Source organism: Lithobates pipiens, unplaced genomic scaffold (assembly GCF_037356315.1).
Source record: "Lithobates pipiens isolate NorthernLeopardFrog02 unplaced genomic scaffold, aLitPip1_a1.2 Scaffold_28, whole genome shotgun sequence".
Lineage (NCBI taxonomy): Eukaryota > Metazoa > Chordata > Amphibia > Anura > Ranidae > Lithobates > Lithobates pipiens.
Window position 1 is genome coordinate 152,067,816 of NW_027507789.1, and position 6,000 is coordinate 152,073,815.

Below are 6,000 nucleotides of genomic sequence, written 5' to 3' on the forward strand. Positions count from 1 at the left end.
TCAATGAGACTTGCACTGCCAATTTCATGGTGGCTTGCGACTTCATACAACAGAAATCTATACCCCAATGAAATCTGCAAAAAAAGGTAGCACAGGGACCTTTTTCTAAGTCGCAGCAATTTGAATGGTTCCATTGTTGACAATGAGGTGCCACATGTCATGCGATTGGAAACAGTCAAATCACAGCTGCTCTCTTTTTAAAAGAAACAAAAAATAAGTGTAAATTGCCTCACCCCTCTGTGCTCACACGCAGAAGCGAATGCATACGCAAGTTGCACCAGCAAACGTAAGCGCTTTCAAACCCCACGTGAGGTATCGCCGCAATTGTTAGGGGAGGTCTTGGGCTAAAATTATCGCTCTAACCATGTATCCTGTATAAATTTGACTTGAAATTAGAAAAAAAAAAGTGTCACCTATAGAGATTTAAGTATTGTACTTTAATTTTAAGGCGTGACATGTTAGGTATCCAGTTACTCAAAACATCTTTCACATTATAGAAAAAAAAGAAAATTGGGCTAACTGTCCTGGTGTTATTTTTATTCATTAGCTGCCCGACATCAAGTGACAGGGACGCAGAGGCTCTAGTTTTGAGAGAACATCAGATCCTAGCAACATGGTGCGGCCCAGATCTTTGTAAAGAGCCGATCACGTGGCTCTTTAACCATGTGATAGTCTGTGTACAATCACAGGTAAAAAGCAAATGCCAGTGATTGGCTCTCATTACCTCACACTGAGGGAGCATGGCGAGGAGATCTGATCAGCGGCATTTCCTCGCAAGGAACACACAGACGTGTGATCAGAGCCCTGATTACAGTAAAGACCCCCCCCCCCCCCATGCCCATTAGTGATGCCAGTCAGTGCTGCCCAATTTCTAAGTATTGTACTTTATTGCCATCCCACAAGTGTGTGCAATCTGCGCCCACCAGTGTGCCATATTAGTACCGCCTCATCTGCGCCAATCACTGTGCCATATTAGCGCCGCCTCAGTGCCATCTAATCAGTCCCCATAAGCGAAGGAGAAAATTTTGTAAAATTAACTGACAAAAAATAAAAAACACTTAGTAGTAATTAAATATCACCAAAAGTTCTATTTGTGATGAAAATTATAAAAATAATTTGGGTAGAGTGTAGCATGATCACACAATTGTCTAAGCATGACAGCACTGAAATCTGAAATTTGGTCTGGGCAGGAAGGGGGTAAAAGTGCCTGGTAGGCAAATGGTTAAAGCATATTTATGCCCAAAAAAAAAAAAAAATTGCATTTGAAAAAGTGCTGCATAAAACATTGCAACCAAGAAGAAAAATATAAGCTCCAGGCAATTTCCTAGGAAGAAAAAAAAATTTGGATTTTAACATGTAAGCAACAAGATGTCAGAAATAAAGGGGGGCTAGTCTTGTAGGGGTTAAAGTGACAGAGGTGGGCATTTCATGAGATGAATGATTTCACACTCCTCAGCTTCCAATGGAGAGTAGTGACAGTGCGATCCATAGAGACAAGGCGGTATAGAGGGAAGAGTACAGGTGATCCGCCATGTGATCACTCCGGGCCTGGTGTGGAGCATTGAGCCCCGGTCTAACAGTGATGTAGGCCCCGGGCTGACACACGTCACAGGCCTGTACCATACACAGCGCTCTATTCCCAGCCCCGAAGCACAGCTCCTCACACCCAACCTCTCCCCTCATCTTCCCCGTCTCTCCCCATCCATCCCCGCCACTCTACCGTCCTCCCTCACCCATATTCCCCCGATCCTCCCCGGCTCTCACCTCATGGCTGCTGCTCTGCTCCAGCTCAGAAAGGAAAGGAAGTAGTCGTGACGCTACCATTATCATTAGGGGGTTCTTCCAACGCCGGGAGGGGAGGTGACAACTACCACACAGCTCCGCCGAATCCTCTAAATTCACTAAAACAACCACACAACACCATAACCCACAATGAGACCGCCAAATAAGAAAGCTGAGCTGGAATAAAGGCAATAAAAGGCGTAATATCCATAAAGAGACACCCCCGTATAGACAAAATGGTTTGGCCGAACATGAGCAATGCATATGAGGGGTGCCGACACGGGAGGGGGAGGAGCAAAGAGAAGCCTAAAATGGCGCCTGGGCTGAGGGAAGTGTGAGTGGGCGGGGCTGTGTGGAGTGGGCGGGAGTAGGGGGGTGAAGTGGCGTAGAAGAAGAATAGTTTACCGTCAGGTATAAATATAGGGGGTCACGTGACCCTGGGTGTTCTACTGAGTGCCCTGGGTTTTCCACTGAGTGCCCCTAGTCTAGTAAGTCTACGTCTGTGTGCCCCTGGGTCTAGGGGAGAGTGCCACCTCATCCCTTTAAAACCGAACACATATGAATTACACAGGTTCTGTGGCTGATTAAAGTGGTTGTAAACCCTTACAACACACTTTGACCTACAGGTAAGCCTAGATTAAGGCTTACCTGTAGGTCCAAGAAATATCTCCTAAACCTATACGGTTTAGGAGATATTTGGCGAAAGACAGGCACCGCTATCTACGGCGCATGCACCGTAGACAGCGCCGCTCAGGCGCACTGAGCGCGCCGCAGTTAACGGCGATATGCCGCAAGTGACAAATCGCGGCTCTGACGAATGACAGCGCCGGAGCAGCGAGACCCACCAAGAAGATGGAGGCTCCAGACTACAGGGGACAGCGGTGACATCGCTGGCTCCTGTGTCAGGTAAGTGACACGTAATGGACTACTATGCAATGCATAGTAGTCCATTATGCTTTACCTTTGCAGGGAATCAAAGAGGAAGTAAACTCATCAGGGTTTACTTCCTCTTTAAGGTGGTAATTAAACTCAGTGCCTTATTTGCATTCAATTAGCCTCAGAACCTGTGTAATTCATATGTGTTCGGATTTAAAGGGATGAGGTGGCAACCCTACCTGGGTCTTCTCCTGAGTGCCCCTGGGTCTTCTCCCGAGTGCCCCTGGGTCTTCTCCCGAGTGCCCCTGGGTCTTCTCCCGAGTGCCCCTGGTCTTCTCCCGAGTGCCCCTGGTCTTCTCCCGAGTGCCCCTGTTCTTCTCCCGAGTGCCCCTGGTCTTCTCCCGAGTGCCCCTAGTCTACGCCTGAGTTCCCCTAGTCTTCTCCTGAGTGCCCTGGGTCTTCTACGGAGTGCCCCTGGTCTTCTGAGTGCCCCTAGTCTATTCCTGAGTGCCCCTGGTCTTCTCCTGCGTTCCCTGGGTCTTCTGCATTCCCCGGGTCTTCTCCTGAGTTCCCTGGGTCTTCTCCTGAGTGCCCCAGGTCTTCTCCTGAGTTCTCCCAGTCTTCTACTGGGTTCCCCAGGTCTTCTACTGAGTGCCCTTGGTCTTCTGCTGAGGTCTCCCAGTCTTCTCCTGAGTTCTCCCAGGTCTTCTCCTGAGTTCTCCCAGGTCTTCTCCTGAGTTCCCAGGGTCTTCTCCTGAGTTCTCCCAGTCTTCTACTGGGTTCCCCAGGTCTTCTCCTGAGTACCCCAGGTCCTCTCCTGAGTTCCCCAGGTCTTCTACTGAGTGTCCCTGGTCTTCTCCTGAGTTCTCCCAGTCTTCTCCTGAGTTCCCGAGGTCTTCTGAGTTCCCCAGGTCTTCTGAGTTCTCCCAGTATTCTACTGGGTTCCCCAGGTCTTCAACTGAGTGCCCCTGGTCTTCTCCTGAGTTCTCCCAGTCTTCTCCTGAGTTCCCCAGGTCTTCTGAGTTCCCCAAGATCTTCTCCTGAGCTCTCAGTCTTCTACTGGGTTCCCCAGGTCTTCTCCTGAGTTATCCCAGTCTTTTACTGAGTTCCTCAGGTCTTCTACTGAGTGTTCTTGGTCTTCTCCTGAGTTCTCCCAGTTTTTTACTGAGTTTCTCTGGTCTTCTATTGAATTCCCAGGATATTCTATTGAGTTCCCCAGGTCAACCACTGAGTGCCCTGGGTCTTCTATTGTGTTCCCTTGGTCTTCTACTGAGTTTCTCAGGTCTTCTATTGAGTTCCCAGGATATTCTACTGAGTTCCCCAGGTCTTCCACTGAGTGCTCTAGGTCTTCTGCTGAGTGGCCCGGGTCTTCTGCTGAGTGTCCCAGGTCTTCTACTGTGTGCCCCTGTTGTTCTGCTGAGTTCCCCAGGTATTATACTGCATGCCCCAGGTCTACTAAAAGACCCGGATCTTCTAATTGTTCCTTGTCATCTGCTGAGTGCCCCCTGGTTTACTCTTGAGTTTTCAAATTAATGGGTTGCCTTGTCCAAGCAAACGGGAGATGCACTGCACAGCTAGGGTCAACCAAGCCTAACAGAATGGGGTCCAGCCGAGTAGATAGCACGGACCTCATGCATGCCCTTTAACTCTTTCCTTTGTGTACCTCGTGACCAGGCCATAGATCATTGTAAAGCAGGTTTGGATCCAGTTGCTATTGAATACTGACCGCTAGGGAGGGAGCCAGACAATGAACCCCTTGCTACTATAGGACCTGTCACCCTACCAGGTACCAGGCCAATGACTGGTTGGTTGTAGCTTCCTTGGTAACCCATAGCAGCTATGCTCCTCTCCTCAACTTGCTGAGTTAACCCATTTGTATTACTGTTACTTCATACCCTGTATTGTAGTTCCAGACCAAAGTTCTTCTGATATGCAAGAACCCTTTAGATAACTTCAGACCAGGCGGAAACATACTACCCAGATAGCAAGCAATCGTGTGCAAGTTTGAAAATGACTTGCTAAGCTATTGCTAGACTTGCCAGGCTTCACAAGTTGGTTGCACAATTGCAACAAGTCTGTATTGCATGACTCCAGATCTTCTTTCTTTGCAAACATTCTGCAATGTTGCTGCAAGTTCTAGTTCAGTTATGTTGTGCAATAGTCATCCCACCACAGGGGTCGCTGCAGCTGAATTTTCATGCTGTAGACCTGCAGAGTTCTTGCTGTAGACTCACCTCAGCAACTTTGCTCTTGCTAGAGACTTGCCACACAAATTTGCTACAAATTGGAAAAATGTAAACTAGAACTTTTGATTCAAATGCAGTGCAAATGTACAACCAACCAGTGAAAATGTGCAACAAGTTAACAGACTTCAATTCAACACTGCCACACATTTTTGGCAAGCTATCCTTGCTATCTGGGTAGCACATTATGAGAGGCTTACCCAAGAGTGGAAATTCTGCTTTAAGGACTCCTGACCCCCTGAAATGCCACATTTGGCATGTGATTTTTTTTGGGGGGAGCGGGTACCTAGTTTTGACAGGTACCCAGCTCCCACTTCCACTCAGGTGGCCCGAGCGGAAGTTCTCCTCTATCCCTCCCTCCCTGCAATCTTCTGGGACACCTCACAGGTCCTAGAAGATTGCCCGGCCATTCAGGATATGCAGCTGTCACAACCGGGTGTCTACACTAGTGATGCCAGCATCGGGGAGAGAGATGAGGGAGAGAACCGAGGCTTTTGGCGGCTACATCACTGGACCGTGGGACAGGTGAGTGTGTGTTTATTAATAGTCAGAAGCTACAGCTTTAAAATGAAGTCCTCCAGTGGAGCACTATCACCACTGACAGAGCTTCCATCTTCACATGGGCTCAAGACTAAGGACCCTTTCACACTAGGGCGTTGGCGGTAAAGCTCTGCTATTTTCAGCAGTGCTTTACTGTCATATTTGCTGGGGTATTCGGCCATTAGCAGGTTGCTTTTAACCCCCGCTAGCGGCTGAATAAGGGTTAAAACCACCTGCAAATCTCTTCTGCAGCAGCGCTTTGCCGGCGGTATAGCCGTGCTGCCCCATTGATTTCTATGGGCAGGAGCGGTATACACACCGCTCCTTAACTGCTCCAAAGATGCTGCTAGCAGGACTTTTTTTATTGTCCTGCTAGCTTTCACACTGAAGAGACAGGAGCGTCTCTTTTAAGGCGATTTTAAGTCGCTATTTTTATCGCTGTAGCGCCTGCAAAGCACCCCAGTGTGAAAGGGGTCTAAAGTAAATATCTCCTAAATGGTACATGTTTAGAAGATTTTTACCTTACCTGCAGGCAAGGTAAACACACAAATCCTCCTTC